The sequence below is a fragment of the Panulirus ornatus genome, chromosome 66, assembly GCF_036320965.1.
Source record: "Panulirus ornatus isolate Po-2019 chromosome 66, ASM3632096v1, whole genome shotgun sequence".
NCBI classification, from domain to species: Eukaryota; Metazoa; Arthropoda; class Malacostraca; order Decapoda; family Palinuridae; genus Panulirus; species Panulirus ornatus.
Genome location: NC_092289.1, coordinates 4,202,239 through 4,227,795, shown reverse-complemented (window position 1 = coordinate 4,227,795; position 25,557 = coordinate 4,202,239). Strand labels below are relative to the sequence as shown.

Here is a 25,557-nt window from a genome sequence, read left to right as displayed (position 1 = left end):
TCAACTCTATCATATGCCTTCTCCAGATCCATAAATGCTACATACAAATCCATTTGCTTTTCTAAGTATCTCTCACATACATTCTTCAAAGCAAACACCTGATCCACACATCCTCTACCACTTCTGAAACCACACTGCTCTTCCCCAATCTGATGCTCTGTACATGCCTTCACCCTCTCAATCAATACCCTCCCATATAATTTACCAGGAATACTCAACAAACTTATACCTCTGTAATTTGAGCACTCACTCTTATCCCCTTTGCCTTTGTACAATGGCACTATGCACGCATTCTGCCAATCCTCAGGCACCTCACCATGAGTCATGCATACATTAAATAACCTTACCAACCAGTCAATAATACAGTCACCCCCTTTTTTAATAAATTCCACTGCAATACCATCCAAACCTGCTGCCTTGCCGGCTTTCATCTTCCACAAAGCTTTTACTACCTCTTCTCTGTTTACCAAATCATTTTCCCTAACCCTCTTACTTTGCACACCACCTCGACCAAAACACCCTATATCTGCCACTCTATCATCAAACACATTCATATATATATATATATATATATATATATATATATATATATATATATATATATATATATATATATATGTATATATATATATTTACATATATATATTTTTTTTTTTTTTCATACTATTCGCTATTTCCCGCGATAGCGAGGTAGCGTTAAGAACAGAGGACTGGGCCTTTGAGGGAATATCCTCACCTGGACCTCTCCTCTGTTCCTTCTTTTGGAAAAAAAAAAAAAAAAAACGAGAGGGGAGGATTTCCAGCCCCCCGCTCCCTTCCCTTTTAGTCGCCTTCTACGACACGCAGGGAATACGTGGGAAGTATTCTTTCTCCCCTATCCCCAGGGAATATATATATATATATATATATATATATATATATATATATATATATATATATATATATAGATATATATATATTTATAAATGGATGGGGTTGTTAGGGAGGTAAATGCAAGAGTTTTGGAAAGAGGGGCAAGTGTGAAGTCTGTTGGGGATGAGAGAGCTTGGGAAGTGAGTCAGTTGCTGTTCGCTGATGATACAGCGCTGGTGGCTGATTCATATGAGAAACTGCAGAAGCTGGTGACTGAGTTTGGTAAAGTGTGTGGAAGAAGAAAGTTAAGAGTAAATGTGAATAAGAGCAAGGTTATTAGGTACAGTAGGGTTGAGGGTCAAGTCAATTGGGAGGTGAGTTTGAATGGAGAAAAACTGGAGGAAGTGAAGTGTTTTAGATATCTGGGAGTGGATCTGGCAGCGGATGGAACCATGGAAGCGGAAGTGGATCATAGGGTGGGGGAGGGGGCGAAAATTCTGGGGGCCTTGAAGAATGTGTGGAAGTCGAGAACATTATCTCGGAAAGCAAAAATGGGTATGTTTGAAGGAATAGTGGTTCCAACAATGTTGTGTGGTTGCGAGGCGTGGGCTATGGATAGAGTTGTGCGCAGGAGGATGGATGTGCTGGAAATGAGATGTTTGAGGACAATATGTGGTGTGAGGTGGTTTGATCGAGTGAGTAACGTAAGGGTAAGAGAGATGTGTGGAAATAAAAAGAGCGTGGTTGAGAGAGCAGAAGAGGGTGTTTTGAAGTGGTTTGGGCACATGGAGAGAATGAGTGAGGAAAGATTGACCAAGAGGATATATGTGTCGGAGGTGGAGGGAACGAGGAGAAGAGGGAGACCAAATTGGAGGTGGAAAGATGGAGTGAAAAAGATTTTGTGTGATCGGGGCCTGAACATGCAGGAGGGTGAAAGGAGGGCAAGGAATAGAGTGAATTGGAGTGATGTGGTATACCGGGGTTGACGTGCTGTCAGTGGATTGAATCAAGGCATGTGAACCGTCTGGGGTAAACCATGGAAAGCTGTGTAGGTATGTATATTTGCGTGTGTGGACGTATGTATATACATGTGTATGGGGGGGGTTGGGCCATTTCTTTCGTCTGTTTCCTTGCGCTATCTCGCAAACGCGGGAGACAGCAACAAAGTATAATAAAGAAATAAAAAATATATATATATATATATATATATATATATATATATATATATATATATATATATGGATAGAGTTGTGCGCAGGAAGATGGATGTGCTGGAAATGAGATGTTTGAGGACAATGTGTGGTGTGAGGTGGTTTGATCGAGTAAGTAATGTAAGGGTAAGAGAGATGTGTGGAAATAAAAAGAGCGTGATTGAGAGAGCAGAAGAGGGTGTTTTGAAATGGTTTGGGCACATGGAGAAAATGAGTGAGAAAAGATTGACCAAGAGGATATATGTGTCGGAGGTGGAGGGAATGAGAAGTGGGAGACCAAATTGGAGGTGGAAAGATGGAGTGAAAAAGATTTTGTGTGATCGGGGCCTGAACATGCAGGAGGGTGAAAGGAGGGCAAGGAATAGAGTGAATTGGATCGATATGGTATACCGGGGTTGACGTGCTGTCAGTGGATTGAATCAGGGCATGTGAAGCGTCTGGGGTAAACCATGGAAAGCTGTGTAGGTATGTATATTTGCGTGTATATATATATATATATATATATATATATATATATATATATATATATATATATACATATGATAGAGTTGATAGAGATGCTCTGTGGAAGGTATTAAGAATATATGGTGTGGGAGGCAAGTTGTTAGAAGCAGTGAAAAGTTTTTATCGAGGATGTAAGGCATGTGTATGTGTAGGAAGAGAGGAAAGTGATTGGTTCTCAGTGAATGTAGGTTTGCGGCAGGGGTGTGTGATGTCTCCATGGTTGTTTAATTTGTTTATGGATGGGGTTGTTAGGGAGGTGAATGCAAGAGTTTTGGAAAGAGGGGCAAGTATGAAGTCTGTTGGGGATGAGAGAGCTTGGGAAGTGAGTCAGTTGTTGTTCGCTGATGATACAGCGCTGGTGGCTGATTCATGTGAGAAACTGCAGAAGCTGGTGACTGAGTTTGGTAAAGTGTGTGAAAGAAGAAAGTTAAGAGTAAATGTGAATAAGAGCAAGGTTATTAGGTACAGTAGGGTTGAGGGTCAATTCAATTGGGAGGTGAGTTTGAATGGAGAAAAACTGGAGGAAGTGAAGTGTTTTAGATATCTGGGAGTGGATCTGGCAGCGGATGGAACCATGGAAGCGGAAGTGGATCATAGGGTGGGGGAGGGGGCGAAAATTCTGGGAGCCTTGAAGAATGTGTGGAAGTCGAGAACATTATCTCGGAAAGCAAAAATGGGTATGTTTGAAGGAATAGTGGTTCCAACAATGTTGTATGGTTGCGAGGCGTGGACTATGGATAGAGTTGTGCGCAGGAGGATGGATGTGCTGGAAATGAGATGTTTGAGGACAATGTGTGGTGTGAGGTGGTTTGATCGAGTAAGTAACGTAAGGGTAAGAGAGATGTGTGGAAATGAAAAGAGCATGGTTGAGAGAGCAGAAGAGGGTGTTTTGAAATGGTTTGGTCACATGGAGAGAATGAGTGAGGAAAGATTGACCAAGAGGATATATGTGTCGGAGGTGGAGGGAACGAGGAGAAGAGGGAGACCAAATTGGAGGTGGAAAGATGGAGTGATAAAGATTTTGTGTGATCGGGGCCTGAACATGCAGGAGGGTGAAAGGAGGGCAAAGAATAGAGTGAATTGGAGCAATGTGGTATACCGGGGTTGACGTGCTGTCAGTGGATTGAATCAAGGCATGTGTATGGGGGTGGGTTGGGCCATTTCTTTCGTCTGTTTCCTTGCGCTACCTCGCAAACGCGGGAGACATCGACAAAGCAAAAAAATATATATATATATGTATATATATATATATATATATATATATATATATATATATATATATATATATACACACATGTGTATGGGGGTGGGTTGAGCCATTTCTTTCGTCTGTTTACGTGCGCTACCTCGCAAATGCGGGAGACAGCGACAAAGCAAAAAAAGAAAAAAAAATATAATATATATATATATATATATATATATATATATATATATATATATATATATATATATATATATATATACACACATGCCTTAGAAAAGCAAATGGATTTGTATGTAGCATTTATGGATCTGGAGAAGGCATATGATAGAGTTGATAGAGATGCTCTGTGGAAGGTATTAAGAATATATGGTGTGGGAGGCAAGTTGTTAGAAGCAGTGAAAAGTTTTTATCGAGGATGTAAGGCATGTGTACGTGTAGGAAGAGAGGAAAGTGATTGGTTCTCAGTGAATGTAGGTTTGCGGCAGGGGTGTGTGATGTCTACATGGTTGTTTAATTTGTTTATGGATGGGGTTGTAAGGGAGGTAAATGCAAGAGTCCTGGAAAGAGGGGCAAGTATGAAGTCTGTTGGGGATGAGAGAGCTTGGGAAGTGAGTCAGTTGTTGTTCGCTGATGATACAGCGCTGGTGGCTGATTCATGTGAGAAACTGCAGAAGCTGGTGACTGAGTTTGGTAAAGTGTGTGGAAGAAGAAAGTTGAGAGTAAATGTGAATAAGAGCAAGGTTATTAGGTACAGTAGGGGTGAGGGTCAAGTCAATTGGGAGGTGAGTTTGAATGGAGAAAAACTGGAGGAAGTGAAGTGTTTTAGATATCTGGGAGTGGATCTGTCAGCGGATGGAACCATGGAAGCGGAAGTGGATCATAGGGTGGGGGAGGGGGCGAAAATTTTGGGAGCCTTGAAAAATGTGTGGAAGTCGAGAACATTATCTCGGAAAGCAAAAATGGGTATGTTTGAGGGAATAGTGGTTCCAACAATGTTGTATGGTTGCGAGGCGTGGGCTATGGATAGAGATGTGCGCAGGAGGATGGATGTGCTGGAAATGAGATGTTTGAGGACAATGTGTGGTGTGAGGTGGTTTGATCGAGTAAGTAACGTAAGGGTAAGAGAGAGGTGTGGAAATAAAAAGAGCGTGGTTGAGAGAGCAGAAGAGGGTGTTTTGAAATGGTTTGGGCACATGGAGAGAATGAGTGAGGAGAGATTGACCAAGAGGATATATGTGTCGGAGGTGGAGGGAACGAGGAGAAGAGGGAGACCAAATTGGAGGTGGAAAGATGGAGTGAAAAAGATTTTGTGTGATCGGGGCCTGAACATGCAGGAGGGTGAAAGGAGGGCAAGAAATAGAGTGAATTGGAGTCATGTGGTATACAGGGGTTGACGTGCTGTCAGTGGATTGAAGCAAGGCATGTGAAGCGTCTGGGGTAAACCATGGAAAGCTGTGTAGGTATGTATATTTGCGTGTGTGGACGTGTGTATGTACATGTGTATGGGTGGGGGGGGGGGTTGGGCCATTTCTTTCGTCTGTTTCCTTGCGCTACCTCGCAAACGCGGGAGACAGCGACAAAGTATAAAAAAAAAAAAAAAAAAAATATATATATATATATATATATATATATATATATATCCATAAATTAAACAACTATGGAGACATCATACACCCCTGCCGCAAACCTACATTCACTGAGAACCAATCAATTTCCTCTCTTCCTACACGTACACATGCCTTACATCCTCGATAAAAACTTTTCACTGCTTCTAACAACTTGCCTCCCACACCATATATTCTTAATACCTTCCAGCGAAGCATTTCTATGAACTCTATCATATGCCTTCTCCAGATCCATAAATGCTACATACAAATCCATTTGCTTGTTCTTAAGGAAGTGAATGCAAGAGTTTTGGAAAGAGTGGCAAGTATGAAGTCTGTTGTGGATGAGAGAGCTTGGGAAGTGAGTCAGTTGTTGTTCGCTGATGATACAGCGCTGGTGGCTGATTCATGTGAGAAACTGCAGAAGCTGGTGACTGAGTTTTGTAAAGTGTGTGAGAGAAGAAAGTTAAGAGTAAACGTGAATAAGAGCAGGGTTATTAGGTACAGTAGGTTTGAGGGTCAAGTCAATTGGGAGGTAAGTTTGAATGGAGAAAAACTGGAGGAAGTAAAGTGTTTTAGATATCTGGGAGTGGATCTAGCAGCAGATGGAACCATGGAAGCGGAAGTGAATCATAGGGTGGGTGAGGGGGCGAAAATCCTGGGAGCATCGAAGAATGTGTGGAAGTCACGAACATTATCTCGGAAAGCAAAAATGGGTATGTTTGAAGGAATAGTGGTTCCAACAATGTTGTATGGTTGCGAGGCGTGGGCTATGGATAGAGTTGTGTGCAGGAGGGTGGATGTGCTGGAAATGAGATGTTTGAGGACAATGTGTGGTGTGAGGTGATTTGATCGAGTAAGTAATGTAAGGGTAAGAGAGATGTGTGGAAATAAAAAGAGCGTGGTTGAGAGAGCAGAGGGTGTTTTGAAATGGTTTGGGCACATGGAGAGAATGAGTGAGGAAAGATTGACCAAGAGGATATATGTGTCGGAGGTGGAGGGAACGAGGAGAAGTGGGAGACCAAATTGGAGGTGGAAAGATGGAATGAAAAAGATTTTGAGTGATGGGGGCCTGAACATGCAGGAGGGTGAAAGGCGGGCAAGGAGTAGAGTGAATTGGATCGATGTGGTATACCGGGGTTGACGTGCTGTCAGTGGATTGAATCAGGGCATGTGAACCGTCTGGAGTAAACCATGGAAAGTTGTGTGGGGCTTGGATGTGGAAAGGGAACTGTGGTTTCGGGCATTATTGCATGACAGCTGGAGACTGAGTGTGAACGAATGGGGCCTTTGTTATCCTTTCCTAGCGCTACCTCGCACACATATGGGGGGAGGGGGATGGTATTCCATGTGTGGCGAGGTGGCGATGGGAATGAATAAAGGCAGGCAGTGTGAATTGTGTGCATGGTTATATATGTATGTGTCTGTGTGTGTATATATATGTGTACATTGAGATGTATTGGTGCGTGTGTGGACGTGTGTGTATATACATGTGTATGGGGGTGGGTTGGGCCATTTCTTTCTTCTGTTTCCTTGCGCTACCTCGCAAATGTGGGAGACAGCGACAAAGCAAAATAAATATAAATAAAATATATATATATATATATTTATCCCTGGGGATAGGGGAGAAAGAATACTTCCCATGTATTCCCTGCGTGTCGTAGAAGGCGACTAAAAGGGGAGGGAGCGGGGGGCTGGAAATCCTCCCCTCTCAATTTTTTTTTAATTTTCCAAAAGAAGGAACAGAGAAGGGGGCCAGGTGAGGATATTCCCTCAATGGCCCAGTCCTCTTTTCTTAACGTTACCTCACTAACGCGGGAAATGGCGAATAGTTTGAAAAAAATATATATATATATATATATATATATATATATATATATATATATATATATATATATATATATATATCCCCCCCCCCCCCCCCAAAAAAAAAAAAAAAAAAAAAAAAAAAAAAAAAAAAAAAAAAAAAAGAAGGAACAGAGAATTGGGCCAGGTGAGGGTATTCCCTCAAAGGCCCAGTCCTCTGTTCTTAATGCTACCTCGCTAACGCGGGAAATGGCGAATAGTTTAAAAGAAAGAAAATATATATATATGTATTTGTCACTGTCTCCCACATTAGTGAGGTACCGAAAGGAAACACAAAAGAATAGTGCAACCCTCCCACATACACTTGTATATACACTCACGCCCACACAAGTACATATACATACCTATACATTTCAATGTTTACATAAACAGACATATATATATATATATATATATATATATATATATATATATATATATATATACACATGTACATATTCGTACTTGCTGCCTTCATCATTTCCCGTTGCCACCCCGACACTCATGAAATAGCATGCCCCTCCCCACGTGTTCACACATTCGTTTACACTCTGTCTCTATTTGTCATGTGTAATGCACCGAAATCACAGCTCCTTTTACACATCCAGGCCACTCAAAACTTTCCATGGTTTACTCCAGACACTTCACGTGCCCTGGTTCAAGCCATTGACAGCATGTCAACCCTGGTATACAATTCACTCTATTCCTTGCATGCCTTTCACGCTCCTGTATGTTCAGGCCCCAGTTGTTCAAAATCTTTTTCATTTCATCCTTCCCTCTCCAATTTGGTCTCCCACTTCTCCTCGTTCCCTCCACCTCTGACGCATATATCCACTTTGCCAATCTTTCCTCACTCATTCTCTCCATGTGGCCAAACTATTTCGATACACCCTCTTCTGCTCCCTGAACCACATTTTTATTTCCACACCTCTTCTACCCTTTCGTTACTTACTCGATCAGACTACCTCACACCACATATTGTTCTCAAACATCTCATTTCCAGCACATCCACCCTCCTCTGCACAACCCTATTTATAGCGCATGCTTCGCATCCATACAACATTGTTGAAAATTCCTTCAAACAATCCCATTTTTGCTTTCCAAGATAATGTTCTCGCCTTCCACACCTTCAACGCTCCCAGAACCTTCGCCCCCCCAGCCCCACTCTGTGACTCACTTCCACTTCCATGGTTCCATCCACTGTTAAATCCACTCCCAGATATCTAGAACACTTCTTCCTCCAATTTTTCTCCATTCAAACTTACCTCCCAGTTGACTTGTCCCTCAACCCTAATGTACCTAATAACCTTGCTGTTATTCACGTTTCCTCTCAGTTTTCTTCTTTCACACTTTTTTACTAAACTCAATCTCCAGCTTCTGCAGTTTCTCACCCAAATCAGCCACCAGTGCTATATCATCAGCAAACAACAACTGACTCTTCCCAAGCCCTCTCATCCACAGCAGACTGCATACTTGCCCCTCTCCCAAAACTCCTGCATTCACTTCCCTAACAACCCCATCCATAAACAAATTAAACAACCTTGGAGACATTACGCACCCCTGCTGCAAACCGACATTCCCTGGGAACCAGTCATTTTCCTCTCTTCCTACTCATATACATGCCTTAAATCCTCGATACAAACTTTTCACTGCTTCTAGCAACTTGCCTCCCACACCATATACTCTTAATACCCTCCACAGAGGGTGTTTGCTTTGAAGAATGTATGTGAGAATTACTGAGAAAAGCAAATGGATTTGTATGTACCATTTATGGATCTGGAGAAGGCATACGATAGAGTTGATAGAGATGCTCTGTGGAAGGTATTAAGAATATATGGTGTGGGAGGCAAGTTATTAGAAGCAGTGAAAAGTTTTTATCGAGGATGTAAGGCATGTGTACGTGTAGGAAGAGAGGAAAGTGATTGGTTCTCGGTGAATGTTGGTTTGTGGCAGGGGTGCGTGATGTCTCCATGGTTGTTTAATTTGTTTATGGAAGGGGTTGTTAGGGAGGTGAATGCAAGAGTTTTGGAAAGAGGGGCAAGTATGCAGTCTGTTGTGGATGAGAGAGCTTGAGAAGTGAGTCAATTGTTGTTCGCTGATGCTACAGCGCTGGTGGCTGATTCGGGTGAGAAGCTGCAGAATCTGGCAACTGAGTTTGGTAAAGTGTGTGAAAGGAGAAAGTTGAGAGTAAATGTGAATAAGAGCAAGGTTATTAGGTACAGTAGGGTTGAGGGAGAAGGCAATTGGGAGGTAAGTTTGAATGGAGAAAAACTGCAGGAAGTGAAGTGTTTTAGATACCTGGGAGTGGATTTGGCAGCAGATGGAACCATAGAAGCAGAAGTGAATCATAGGGTGGGGGAGGATGCGAAAGTTCTGTAAGTGTTGAAAAATGTTTAGAAGTCGGGAACGTTACTTGAAAAGCAAAAATGGGTATGTTTGAAGGAATAGTGGTTCCAACAAAGTTATATGGTTGCGAGGCATGGGCTATAGATAGACTTGTGCGGAGGAGGGTGAAGGTACTGGAAATGAGATGTTTGAGGACAGTATGTGGTGTGAAGTGGTATGATCGAGTAAGTAATGTAAGGGTAAGAGAGATGTGTGGTGGTAAAAAGAGTGTGGTTGAGAGAGCAGAAAAGGGTGTTTTGAAATGGTTTGGTCACATGGAGAGAATGAGTGAGGAAAGATTGACCAAGAGGATATATGTGTCAGAGTTGGAGGGAACGAGGAGAATTGGGAGACCAAATTGGAGGTGGAAAGATGGAGTGAAAAAGATTTTGAGTGATCGGGGCCTGAACTTGCAGGAGGGTGAATGGCGTGCAAGGAATAGAGTGAATTGGAATGATTTATACTGGGTTAGACGTGCTGTCAATGGGTTGAACCAGGGCATGTGAAGCATCTGGGGTAAACCATGGAAAGCTGTGTGGGGCCTGGTGTGGAAAGGGAGCTGTGGTTTCGGTGCATTATTACATGACAGCTAGAGACTGAATGTGAACGAATGTGGCCTTTGTTGTCTTTTCCTAGTGCCACCATGAGCACATGCGGTGGTAGGGGGTTGTCATTTCATGTGTGGCGGGGTGGCGACAGGATTGAATAAGGGCAGACTGTGAATTATGTACATGTGTATATATGTATACGTCTATGTGTATATGTATGTATAGGTATGTATATATGTGTGTGTGGATGTGTATGTATAGGCGTGTATGTGGGTGGGTTGGGTCATTCTTTAGTCTGTTTCCTTGCGCTACCTCGCTAATGTGGGAGAGAGCAACAAAGTATAATATATTTATTTATTTATTTTGCTTTGTCGCTGTCTCCCGCAAGGAAACAGACGAAAGAAATGGCACAACCCACCCCCATACACAATGCACACACACACACGCCCACACATGCAAATATACATACCTATACATCTCAATGTACACATATATATACACACACAGACACATACATATATACCCATGCACACAATTCACACTGCCTGCCCCTATTCATTCCCATCGCCACCTCGCCACACATGGAATACCATCCCCCTCCCCCCTCGTGTGCGAGGTAGCACTAGGAAAAGACAACAAAGGCCCCATTCGTTCACACTCAGTCTCCAGCTGTCACGCAATAATGCCCGAAACCACAGCTCCCTTTCCACATCCAGGCCCCACACAACTTTCCATGGTTTACCCCAGACGCTTCACATGCCCTGATTCAATCCACTGACAGCACGTAAACCCCGGTATACCACATCGATCCAATTCACTCTATTCCTTGCCCGCCTTTCACCCTCCTGCATGTTAAAGCCCCGATCACTCAAAATCTTTTTCACTCCATCTTTCCACCTCCAATTTGGTCTCCCACTTCTCCTCGTTCCCTCCACCTCCGACACATATATCCTCTTGGTCAATCTTCCCTCACTCATTCTCTCCATGTGCCCAAACCATTTCAAAACACCCTCTTCTGCTCTCTCAACCACGCTCTTTTTATTTCCACACATCTCTCTTACCCTTACATTACTTACTCGATCAAATCACCTCACACCACACATTGTCTTCAAACATCTCATTTCCAGCACATCCACCCTCCTGCACACAACTCTATCCATAGCCCACGCCTCGCAACCATACAACATTGTTGGAACCACTACTCCTTCAAACATACCCATTTTTGCTTTCCGAGATGATGTTCTCGACTTCCACACATTCTTCAAGGCTCCCAGGATTTTCGCCCCCTCCCCCACCCTATGATTCACTTCCGCTTCCATGGTTCCATCCACTGCCAGATCCACTCCCAGATATCTAAAACGCTTTACTTCCTCCAGTTTTTCTCCATTCAAACTTACCTCCCAATTGACTTGACCCTCAACCCTACTGTACCTAATATTATTACCTTGCTCTTATTCACATTTACTCTTAACTTTCTTCTTTCACACACTTTACCAAACTCAGTCACCAGCTTCTGCAGTTTCTCACATGAATCAGCCACCAGCGCTGTATCATCAGCGAACAACAACTGACTCACTTTCCAAGCTCTCTCATCCACAACAGACTTCATACTTGCCCCTCTTTCCAAAACTCTTGCATTCACCTCCCTAACAACCCCATCCATAAACAAATTAAACAACCATGGAGACATCACACACCCCTGCCGCAAACCTACATTCACTGAGAACCAATCACTTTCCTCTCTTCCTACACGTACACATGCCTTACATCCTCGATAAAAACTTTTCACTGCTTCTAACAACTTGCCTCCCACACCATATATTCTTAATACCTTCCACAGAGCATCTCTATCAACTCTATCATATGCCTTCTCCAGATCCATAAATGCTACATACAAATCCATTTGCTTTTCTAAGTATTTCTCACATACATTCTTCAAAGCAAACACCTGATCCACACATCCTCTACCACTTCTGAAACCACACTGCTCTTCCCCAATCTGATGCTCTGTACATGCCTTCACCCTCTCAATCAATACCCTCCCATATAATTTACCAGGAATACTCAATAAACTTATACCTATATATATATATATATATATATATATATATATATATATATATATATATATATATATATATTTTATATTATTATACTTTGTCGCTGTCTCCCGCGTTTGCGAGGTAGCGCAAGGAAACAGACGAAAGAAATGGCCCAACCCCCCCCCCCCCATACACATGTATATACATACGTCCACACACGCAAATATACATACCTACACAGCTTTCCATGGTTTACCCCAGACGCTTCACATGCCTTGATTCAATCCACTGACAGCACGTCAACCCCGGTATACCACATCGCTCCAATTCACTCTATTCCTTGCCCTCCTTTCACCCTCCTGCATGTTCAGGCCCCGATCACACAAAATCTTTTTCACTCCATCTTTCCACCTCCAATTTGGTCTCCCTCTTCTCCTCGTTCCCTCCACCTCCGACACATATATCCTCTTGGTCAATCTTTCCTCACTCGTTCTCTCCATGTGCCCAAACCACTTCAAAACACCCTCTTCTGCTCTCTCAACCACGCTCTTTTTATTTCCACACATCTCTCTTACCCTTACGTTACTCACTCGATCAAACCACCTCACACCACACATTGTCCTCAAACATCTCATTTCCAGCACATCCATCCTCCTGCGCACAACTCTATCCATAGCCCACGCCCCGCAACCATACAACATTGTTGGAACCACTATTCCTTCAAACATACCCATTTTTGCTTTCCGAGATAATGTTCTCGACTTCCACACATTCTTCAAGGCCCCCAGAATTTTCGCCCCCTCCCCCACCCTATGATCCTATATATATATATATATATATATATATATATATATATATATATATATATACATGTATGTATGTATAGGTACACCACCGATTTTCCGGCAATTGATGGTTTGGCGCCTCCTTTAGTCTGGACAAAATACTGCGGCCACCAGACTAGTTTACTGGGTGGCCACAGATGGCGTTGTGTGTTGGGTGCACTTATTTACATTCATTACACTGCACTTGGTGGTGTTGCCACAATTCTGTGAGATTCTTAGCTTATTTTGCTTAAATTTAACCCAAGTTATGACTTCCAAGACATATGAGAGTGTCAGTCTTGGTGTTAAACGTAAACACCATTCCATATCAATCCAAGATAAAGTAGAACTGTTAAAGAAAATTGACTGTGATCTTTCAGTGTGTAAACTATGTGACATCTACAGTATTGGTCCATCATCTGTTTATAATATAAAGAAGCAAAGGGAGAAAGTATTGAAATTCTATGCAGACAGTAATTCAAAGAAGCAAATGACGATTAGAAAAACTATGAAAAATGGTAAGAGTACTGAGCACTATTGAGTGATGATGGAATGGTTTCGACAGCATTGTAGTGATGGAGTGAACATGTCAGGTAGCATGATAATGGACCAGGCTAAGTTGTTCCATAAAGGACTTAAATTCAACAGGAGCATGACTATAGTGAAGGATGGCTTCAAAGATTCAAGAAGCGTCATGGAATATCCATGAATATATTGTGCGGAGAAAAGTGGTCTACAAACCACGAAGGAGCTGACAAGTATGTGGATGAATTTGCAAAACTTGTAGCTGACAAGCACCTTATTCCTGAGCAGGTGTATAATGTATTTCATTTATTTGTTTGATTTACATTTAATATTTGTTTAACTTTCTAGCAGTCCATGGTATACTTTAGACACATGGGAGATGTATACTTAGTGGGTTAGAGGTCTATCGATAAATTATTATTATGTGACCATGGCTGGTCTGGCAAAATGATTAATTCAGCAAGGCTTTGGAACCAGGAGTGCCAGAAAATTGGTGGTGTACCTGTATATATATATATATATATATATATATATATATATATATATATATATATATATATATTTTTCTTTCTTTCTTTCATACTATTCGCCATTTCCCGCATTAGCGAGGTAGCGTTGAGAACAGAGGACTGGGCCCTTGAGGGAATATCCTCACCTGGGCCCCTTCTCTGTTCCCTCTTTTGGAAAATTAAAAAAAAAAGTGAGAGGGGAGGATTTCCAGCCCCCCGCTCCCTCCCCTTTTAGTCGCCTTCTACGACACGCAGGGAATATGTGGGAAGTATTCTTTCTCCCCTATCCCCAGGGATGCTTTACATTTGATGGCGTAAACACCCCCAGTTGTTATGTGATTTGGCCTACTACTTATTAAGGTCTTACTGATGGTGTTATTGTCCTGGAAAGCAAAATTATAAGCACTTTTTTTTTTTTTTAGAATGTGTCTTAGATTAGCTAAGTTGGGAGAATAGGGCAACTCTAAACATTTAGACTTAGCTTTTTTTTTTTTTTTTTTTTTTTTTTTTTTTTTTTTTTTTCAAGCCAAAAACATAAAATGTCTTGCTAGCTTTCCATAAAGCTTTGTTCACAAACCAATTGGGATAATAGAACTGCCTAAAGATACATCTTGTGTGGCTACATTTCTCTACCAGGTTTATGGGATCACATATCTATGGTGCTCTTAAAAACATAGACATAACTACAGACATTTTTATAGAAGAATCATGTACTTAAAGATAATGAATATAGTTCTCAGAGTTGGTAGGTTTCCTGTAGATTTTGAAGGACAAATTATCAGATTATCTGTTTCAACACATCAACAAAGGGCAGTTTGCCTTCTTTTTCCCATCCAATCTTGAATTTGTTGGTGGGGTGTGTTATTTTATTCATTAAAGAAAACATCACAATCTTGGGAGGATGGCCATAGGGACCATACATCACCCATGTACCTGAACCAGACTTTCAGATGATTATTGATTGAAGTTAGAATTTCAGTCTGAAAATATTCCATGAATTAGAATTAGCTTTATCACAAAGCTCCATTAAGTCAAAGCTTTTATGGCAGGCACAAGGCAAGACTCAACGGATTCTTAAGTAAGCACCAGGACATTCTGAAGTCAAGTAGGATGGTTAATTCCTCTTTTCCTTGTGTATATGGTTTCCCAAAAACTCAGAGATGGATGTCCCCTAAGACCAATTATATCATGTTATTTCCCCTAGTTATAGATTATCAAAACAACTTAGCAATGATCAAGCAAATGATCTCTTCATCGCATGTTATTGATAGCTTAGATTTTGTAAACAAAGTTAGAAACAGTAATTTGCTTGATCATATACTCATTAGCTTTGATGTGAATTGCCTTTTCATTAAAGTACCAATCACATATTTAAGGAGGAAAATTCCCAATCTCAGTCTTCTATCTCATTCTTGTTTCTCTACTGATGATGTGATCATTATATGAAAGTGTATTTTGGAACTTATCGTGTTTCATTTTCCTCGTAGTTATGCGTGTATATATATATATATATATATATATATATATATATATATATATATATATATATTATATTATACTTTGTCGCTGTCTCCCGCGTTTGCGAGGTAGCGCAAGGAAACAGACGAAAGAAATGGCCCCCCCCCCCCCATACACATGTATATACATACGTCCACACACGCAAATATACATACCTACACAGCTTTCCATGGTTTACCCCAGACGCTTCACATGCCTTGATTCAATCCACTGACAGCACGTCAACCCCGGTATACCACATCGCTCCAATTCACTCTATTCCTTGCCCTCCTTTCACCCTCCTGCATGTCCAGGCCCCGATCACACAAAATCTTTTTCACTCCATCTTTCCACCTCCAATTTGGTCTCCCACTTCTCCTCGTTCCCTCCACCTCCGACACATATACCTCTTGGTCAATCTTTCCTCACTCATTCTCTCCATGTGCCCAAACCACTTCAAAACACCCTCTTCTGCTCTCTCAACCACGCTCTTTTTATTTCCACACATCTCTCTTACCCTTACATTACTCACTCGATCAAACCACCTCACACCACACATTGTCCTCAAACATCTCATTTCCAGCACATCCATCCTCCTGCGCACAACTCTATCCATAGCCCACGCCTCGCAACCATACAACATTGTTGGAACCACTATTCCTTCAAACATACCCATTTTTGCTTTCCGAGATAATGTTCTCGACTTCCACACATTCTTCAAGGCCCCCAGAATTTTCGCCCCCTCCCCCACCCTATGATCCACTTCCGCTTTCATGGTTCCATCCGCTGCCAGATCCACTCCCAGATATCTAAAACACTTCACTTCCTCCAGTTTTTCTCCATTCAAACTCACCTCCCAATTGACTTGACCCTCAACCCTACTGTACCTAATAACCTTGCTCTTATTCACATTTACTCTTAACTTTCTTCTTCCACACACTTTACCAAACTCAGTCACCAGCTTCTGCAGTTTCTCACATGAATCAGCCACCAGCGCTGTATCATCAGCGAACAACAACTGACTCTCTTCCCAAGCTCTCTCATCCCCAACAGACTTCATACTTGCCCCTCTTTCCAAAACTCTTGCATTTACCTCCCTAACAACCCCATCCATAAACAAATTAAACAACCATGGAGACATCACACACCCCTGCCGCAAACCTACATTCACTGAGAACCAATCACTTTCCTCTCTTCCTACACGTACACATGCCTTACATCCTCGATAAAAACTTTTCACTGCTTCTAACAACTTTCCTCCCACACCATATATTCTTAATACCTTCCACAGAGCATCTCTATCAACTCTATCATATGCCTTCTCCAGATCCATAAATGCTACATACAAATCCATTTGCTTTTCTAAGTATTTCTCACATACATTCTTCAAAGCAAACACCTGATCCACACATCCTCTACCACTTCTGATACCACACTGCTCTTCCCCAATCTGATGCTCTGTACATGCCTTCACCCTCTCAATCAATACCCTCCCATATAATTTACCAGGAATACTCAACAAACTTATATCTCTGTAATTTGAGCACTCACTCTTATCCCCTTTGCCTTTGTACAGTGGCACTATGCACGCATTCCGCCAATCCTCAGGCACCTCACCATGAGTCATACATACATTAGATAACCTTACCAACCAGTCAACAATACAGTCACCCCCTTTTTTAATAAATTCCATTGCAATACCATCCAAACCTGCTGCCTTGCCGGCTTTCATCTTCTGCAAAGCTTTTACTACCTCTTCTCTGTTTACCAAATCATTTTCCCTAACCCTCTCACTTTGCACACCACCTCGACCAAAACACCCTATATCTGCCACTCTATCATCAAACACATTCAACAAACCTTCAAAATACTCACTCCATCTCCTTCTCACATCACCACTACTTGTTATCACCTCCCCATTTGCGCCCTTCACTGAAGTTCCCATTTGCTCCCTTGTCTTACGCACTTTATTTACCTCCTTCCAGAACATCTTTTTATTCTCCCTAAAATTTAATGATACTCTCTCACCCCAACTCTCATTTGCCCTTTTTTTCACCTCTTGCACCTTTCTCTTGACCTCCTGTCTCTTTCTTTTATACGTCTCCCACTCAACTGCATTTTTCCCTGCAAAAATCGTCCAAATGCCTCTCTCTTCTCTTTCACTAATACTCTTACTTCTTCATCCCACCACTCACTACCCTTTCTGATCAACCCACCTCCCACTCTTCTCATGCCACAAGCATCTTTTGCGCAATCCATCACTGATTCCCTAAATACATCCCATTCCTCCCCCACTCCCCTTACTTCCATTGTTCTCACCTTTTTCCATTCTGTACTCAGTATTTATTTATTTTGCTTTGTCGCTGTCTCCCGCGCCTGCTAGGTAGCGCAAGGAAACAGACGAAAGAAATGGCCCAACCCACCCCCACACACATGCACACACACACGTCCACACACGCAAACATACACACCCAACCCATCCCAACGTACACACATATACACACACACAGACACACACATGTACACACATGCACACAATTCACACTGTCTGCCCCTACTCACCCCCATCGCCACCCCGCCACACACGGAATAACATCCCCCTCCCCCCCTCATGTGCGCGAGGCAGCGCCAGGAAAAGACAACAAAGGCCCCATTGCTCACACTCAGTCTCCAGCTGTCATGCAATAATGCCCGAAACCACAGCCCCCTTTCCACATCCAGGCCCCACAGAACTTTCCATGGTTTGCCCCAGATGCTTCACATGCCCTGATTCAATCCATTGACAGCACGTCGACCCCGGTATACCACATCAATCCAATTCACTCTATTCCTTGCCCGCCTTTCACCCTCCTGCATGTTCAGGCCTCAATCACACAAAATCTTTTTCACTCCATCTTTCCACCTCCAATTTGGTCTCCCACTTCTCCTCGTTCCCTCCACCTCCAACACATATATCCTCTTTGTCAATCTTTCCTCACTCATTCTCTCCATGTCCCCAAACCATTTCAAAACACCCTCTTCTGCTCTCTCAACCACGCTCTTTTTATTTCCACACATCTCTTTTACCCTTATGTTACTTACTCGATCAAACCACCTCACACCACACATTGTCCTCAAACATCTCATTTCCAGCACATCCACCCTCCTGCGCACAACTCTATCCATAGCCCACGCCTCGCAACCATACAACATTGTTGGAACCACTATTCCTTCAAACATACCCATTTTTGCTTTCCGAGATAATGTTCTCGCCTTCCACACATTTTTCAAGGCTTCCAGGATTTTCACCCCCTCCCCCACCCTATGATCCACTTCCGCTTCCATGGTTCCATCCACTGCCAGATCCACTCCCAGATATCTAAAACACTTTACTTCCTCCAGTTTTTCTCCATTCAAACTTACATTGTCCTCAAACATCTCATTTCCAGCACATCCACCTTCCTGCGCACAACTCTATCCATAGCCCACGCCTCGCAACCATACAACATTGTTGGAACCACTATTCCTTCAAACATACCCATTTTTGCTTTCCGAGATAATGTTCTCGCCTTCCACACATTTTTCAAGGCTTCCAGGATTTTCACCCCCTCCCCCACCCTATGATCCACTTCCGCTTCCATGGTTCCATCCACTGCCAGATCCACTCCCAGATATCTAAAACACTTTACTTCCTCCAGTTTTTCTCCATTCAAAGTTACCTCCCAATTGACCTGACCCTGAACCCTACTGTACCTTATAACCTTGCTCTTATTCACATTTACTCTTAACTTTCTTCTTTCACACACTTTACCAAACTCAGTCACCAGCTTCTGCAGTTTCTCACATGAATCAGCCACCAGTGCTGTATCATCAGCGAACAACAACTGACTCACTTCCCAAGCTCTCTCATCCACAACAGACTTCATACTTGCCCCTCTTTCCAAAACTCTTGCATTCACCTCCCTAACAACCTCATCCATAAACAAATTAAACAACCATGGAGACATCACACACCCCTGCCGCACACCTACATTCACTGAGAACCAATCACTTTCCTCTCTTCCTACACGTACACATGCCTTACATCCTTGATAAAAACTTTTCACTGCTTCTAACAACTTGCCTCCCACACCATATATTCTTAATACCTTCCACAGAGCATCTCTATCAACTCTATCATATGCCTTCTCCAGATCCATAAATGCTACATACAAATCCATTTGCTTTTCTAAGTATTTCTCACATACATTCTTCAAAGCAAACACCTGATCCACACATCCTCTACCACTTCTGAAACCACACTGTTCTTCCCCAATCTGATGCTCTGTACATGCCTTCACCCTCTCAATCAATACCCTCCCATATAATTTACCAGGAATACTCAACAAACTTATACCTCTGAATAGTATAGTACTACTATAGTAGTTTTCATCAATTTAACCACTGTATCATACTGCCTTTACATATTTCATTAATGTATATAAGTATTCCGGGTTTGTAAACTGTAATGATACATCTCTCAGATACTGTATTGTACAGAACATCTCTTTACCAGATGTCCCCCCTTGATTACAGCTAATGTTGTTCAAGGAAAATACATTCATAATTCATGTATATACATATATATATTTATACTTGATCCCCGTTTCCTGCATTAACAAGGTAGTGCCAGGAACAGATGAGGAAAGGCACATCTACTCACATCCATTCTCTAGCTGCCATGTGTAATGCACCAGAACTTACCATGGTTTGCCCCAGACACTTCATATGCTGTTTTAGTCCACTGACAGCACGTCGACCACCACTATACCAGATCATTTCAATCCACTCTATCTCTTGTACACCTTTCATCATCCTGTATGTTCAGGCCTCAATCACTGAAAATAATTTCCTCCCCATCCTTCCATTTCTAGTTTGGTCTCCCTGTTTTTCTTGTACCCTCCACGTGTGACACATGTATCCTCTTTTGTTACCCTTTCCTTAATCATTCTTTCCATGTGTCTAAACTATTTCAGCGCACCCTCTTCAGCTCTCTTTGCCACACACTTTTTATTACCACACCTCTTTCTTACCCTTTCATTACTTACTCTTTCAGACCATCTCACACCACATATTGTCCTCATACATTTCATTTCCAACACATTCACCCTCTTCTGCATTGCATCATCTGTAGCCCATGCTTTGCATCCATATGATATTGGGCTACTATTCCTTCAAACATTCATTATATATATTTTATTTATTTATTTTATTTTGCTTTGTTGCTGTCTCCCGCGTTTGTGAGGTAGCGCAAGGATACAGACGAAAGAAATGGCCCAACCCACCCCCATACACAATGTATATACATACACGTCCACACACGCAAATATACATACCTATACATCTCAATGTACACATATATATACACACACAGACACATACATATATACCCATGCACACAATTCACACTGCCTTTATTCATTCCCATCGCCACCTCGCCACACATGTAATACCATCCCCCTCCCCCCTCATGTGTGTGAGGTAGCACTAGGGAAAGACAACAAAGGCCCCATTCGTTCACACTCAGTCTGGTTTCAGAAGTGGTAGAGGATGTGTGGACCAGGTGTTTGCTTTGAAGAATGTATGTGAGAAATACTTAGAAAAGCAAATGGATATATATATATATAGAGAGAGAGAGAGAGAGAGAGAGAGAGAGAGAGATATTATTTGGTACAGTAGGGTTGAGGGTCAAGTCAGTTGGGAGGTAAGTTTGAATGGAGAAAAACTGGAGGAAGTAAAGTGTTTTAGATATCTGGGAGTGGATCTGGCAGCGGATGGAACCATGGAAGCGGAAGTGGATCATAGTGTGGGGGAGGGGGCGAAAATCCTGGGAGCCTTGAAGAATGTGTGGAAGTCGAGAACATTATCTCGGAAAGCAAAAATGGGTATGTTTGAAGGAATAGTGGTTCCAACAATGTTGTATGGTTGCGAGGCGTGGTCTATGGATAGAGTTGTGCGCAGGAGGATGGATGTGCTGGAAATGAGATGTTTGAGGACAATGTGTGGTGTGAGGTGGATTGATCGAGTAAGTAACGTAAGGGTAAGAGAGATGTGTGGGAATAAAAAGAGTGTGGTTGAGAGAGCAGAAGAGGGTGTTTTGAAATGGTTTGGGCACATGGAGAGAATGAGTGAGGAAAGATTGACCAAGAGGATATATGTGTCGGAGGTGGAGGGAACGAGGAGAAGTGGGAGACCAAATTGGAGGTGGAAAGATGGAGTGAAAAAGATTTTGTGTGATCGGGGCCTGAACATGCAGGAGGGTGAAAGGAGGGCAAGGAATAGAGTGAATTGGAGCAATGTGGTATACAGGGATTGACGTGCTGTCAGTGGATTGAATCAGGGCATGTGAAGCGTCTGGGGTAAACCAAGGAAAGCTGTGTAGGTATGTATATTTGCGTGTGTGGACGTGTGTATGTACATGTGTATGGGGGGGTTGGGCCATTTCTTTCGTCTGTTTCCTTGCGCTACCTCGCAAACGCGGGAGACCGACAAAGTATAAAAAAAAAAATATATATATATATATATATATATATATATATATATATATATATATATATATATATATATATATATTTCTTTTTTTTCATACTATTCGCCATTTCCCGCATTTGCGAGGTAGCGTTAAGAACAGAGGACTGGGCCTTAGAGGGAACATCCTCACCTGGCCCCCTTCTCTGTTCCTTCTTTTGGAAAATTAAAAAAAAACGAGAGGGGAGGATTTCCAGCCACCCACTCCCTCCCCTTTTAGTTGCCTTCTACGACACGCAGGGAATACGTGGGAAGTATTCTTTCTCCCCTATCCCCAGGGATATATATATATATATCAGATTGGGGAAGAGCAGTGTGGTTTCAGAAGTGGTAGAGGATGTGTGGATCAGGTGTTTGCTTTGAAGAATGTATGTGAGAAATACTTAGAAAAGCAAATGGATGTGTATGTAGCATTTATGGATCTGGAGAAGGCATATGATAGAGTTGATAGAGATGCTCTGTGGAAGGTATTAAGAATATATGGTGTGGGAGGCAAGTTGTTAGAAGCAGTGAAAAGTTTTTATCGAGGATGTAAGGCATGTGTACGTGTAGGAAGAGAGGAAAGTGATTGGTTCTCAGTGAATGTAGGTTTGCGGCAGGGGTGTGTGATGTCTCCATGGTTGTTTAATTTGTTTATGGACGGGTTGTTAGGGAGGTGAATGCAAGAGTTTTGGAAAGAGGGGCAAATATGAAGTCTGTTGGGGATGAGAGAGCTTGGGAAGTGAGTCAGTTGTTGTTCGCTGATGATACAGCGCTGGTGGCTGATTCATGTGAGAAACTGCAGAAGCTGGTGACTGAGTTTGGTAAAGTGTGTGAAAGAAGAAAGTTAAGAGTAAATGTGAATAAGAGCAAGATTATTAGGTACAGTAGGGTTGAGGGTCAAGTCAATTGGGAGGTGAGTTTGAATGGAGAAAAACTGGAGGAAGTGAAGTGTTTTAGATATCTGGGAGTGGATCTGGCAGCGGATGGAACCATGGAAGCGGAAGTGGATTATAGGGTGGGGGAGGGGGCGAAAATTCTGGGAGCCTTGAAGAATGTGTGGAAGTCGAGAACATTATCTCGGAAAGCAAAAATGGGTATGTTTGAAGGAATAGTGGTTCCAACAATGTTGTATGGTTGCGAGGCGTGGGCTATGGATAGAGTTGTGCGCAGGAGGATGGATGTACTGGAAATGAGATGTTTGAGGACAATGTGTGGTGTGAGGTGGTTTGATCGAGTAAGTAACGTAAGGGTAAGAGAGATGTGTGGAAATAAAAAGAGCGTGGTTGAGAGAGCAGAAGAGGGTGTTTTGAAATGGTTTGGGCACATGGAGAGAATGAGTGAGGAAAGATTGACCAAGAGGATATATATGTCGGAGGTGGAGGGAACGAGGAGAAGAGGGAGACCAAATTGGAGGTGGAAAGATGGAGTGAAAAAGATTTTGTGTGATCGGGGCCTGAACATGCAGGAGGGTGAAAGGAGGGCAAGGAATAGAGTGAATTGGAGCGATGTGGTATACCGGGGTTGACGTGCTGTCAGTGGATTGAATCGGGGCATGTGAAGCGTCTGGGGTAAACCATGGAAAGCTGTGTAGGTATGTATATTTGCGTGTGTGGACGTATGTATATACAAGTGTATGGGGGTGGGTTGGGCCATTTCTTTCATCTGTTTCCTTGCGCTACCTCGCAAACGCGGGAGACAGCGGCAAAAAAAAAAAATTGTATATATATATATATATATATATATATATATATATATATACACACACATACATACATACATACATACTTATAACTCATTTTTGCTTCATTGGTTCCATTTGTTGCCATGTCCACACCTGGATATCTAAAACCCTTGACTTCCTTCACTTTTTCTCCTTTCAAACTCACATCTCTTTTGACCTGTCCCTCATCCCACAAAACCTAAAAATCTTGCTTTTATTTGTACATACATGTATGTTTATCTTACAGTTAAGGTTTATGTAATTTACTGCAGGATGTAATAGAACAATATATCAAACAATTATTAAGATTAAGAAAAGATAGAGACTCATTGTATTATCAGAGATTGCTTCACAACGAGATAAACCTTGGTTGGCCATTGTAATGGTGATTTTACCCACCTAACTTTACGCTTATTGTTCATGTGATTTACTGATGAATATGATAAAATGATTTAGTGAATAATCATGAAGCCTAAGAAACTAAGAAAAGAAATTGAATGTTATTATGTAGTAAGAGAAGAGATCACTCTCTAACAAGTTTAACCATGTTCAGCTGTTGTAACAGCATGGGGACGCAGCTAATATAGTGGCTCATATTTGTATGAGTCACTAAGAAAAAAATGAATGTTATTATGCAATAAGAGATCACTCCCTAACAAGTTTAACCATGTTCAGCTGTTGTAACAGCATGGGTACACAGCTAAGATAGTGACTCATATTTGTATGTACATTTATGTAAACTTTACAACTTGTGGTTCATGTTATTTACCGCAAAATGTAATAAAACTAACTTAGACTAAGAAACTGAGAAAATACAAAGAATGTTACTGAAAAATCAACTTTAGTTCTTCAATTTAAGCCAGCTGTGGAGCCTCCATTCAGGCATGTGAGTTCAGCATCCTTGTTCAGTTGAGCACACTGATTTTGCCTGTGACCTTCCCTTACCAAACAAGTTACAACATTTTGAGCCATCAGCATGGATTCCTAGAAGAGATCACTCTCTAGACAAGTTCAGACCTTCCAGACCTAGGCATTTTACAATTACTGTCTTCAAGGATGGAGCAGTTATACAGAAGCCTGATAAAGGGGCTTCCGTAAATATGTTCCTGGCACATCCACATTGTCACTTAAGAACTGGTAGAAAATATTAAAATTGTACACTGAAAGCAACTCCAGTCATGGCATGCATTGATCCAGCTATTAATTTATTATGCTGAATCAGTGTCTCAACAGAAAATCAATATGGTACTGTACTGTAATGGAGAGAGAAATTCTCCTACACTCACTATATGTAGTTACCATACTGTACTCCTCTGCCTTAGGACCACCGATTACAAGGCTGTGAATTCCCCGCACCTGCCATCTGCCTGTCTGTATGATCCGCCTAGCTACAGTATTGGTGTATTTACTTAGATGAAGAATTTAATGGTTCGATTAGTGTTTTCTTTTATTTCAGTATTGTATATCACCATAGTGCTGTAAATTTCACTCCTTTCCTTACTCATATTTCAATAAGAGCTATAAAGGAAGTATTTCTTCTTTTCTGATATACATACAGGCAAATTAACAGAATATTTTCTAACAAATGTAATGATTTTTTAGAATATAGTTCTGTATTCCTTTTGTTTGAAAAAGGCTTGGATGCACTATGTAGACTCAATGTAATAAGGGAAGGAGTTAGATTATTCTTTTTTTAAGTACTATTTCTTCAAAAAGGATGAATATGTTACTATAAGAATGCTGTAAATTAGATAACTAT

The 25,557-nt window shown here is 41.8% G+C and overlaps 1 protein-coding gene across 24 annotated transcripts in view; it reads left to right on the top strand.

Annotated features, from left to right (window-relative positions):
- The window catches only part of LOC139746704 (uncharacterized), a 385,796-nt gene that overhangs the window by 201,199 nt on the left and 159,040 nt on the right, over positions 1-25,557 (top strand). The gene's annotated exons all lie outside the window — the stretch shown is intronic.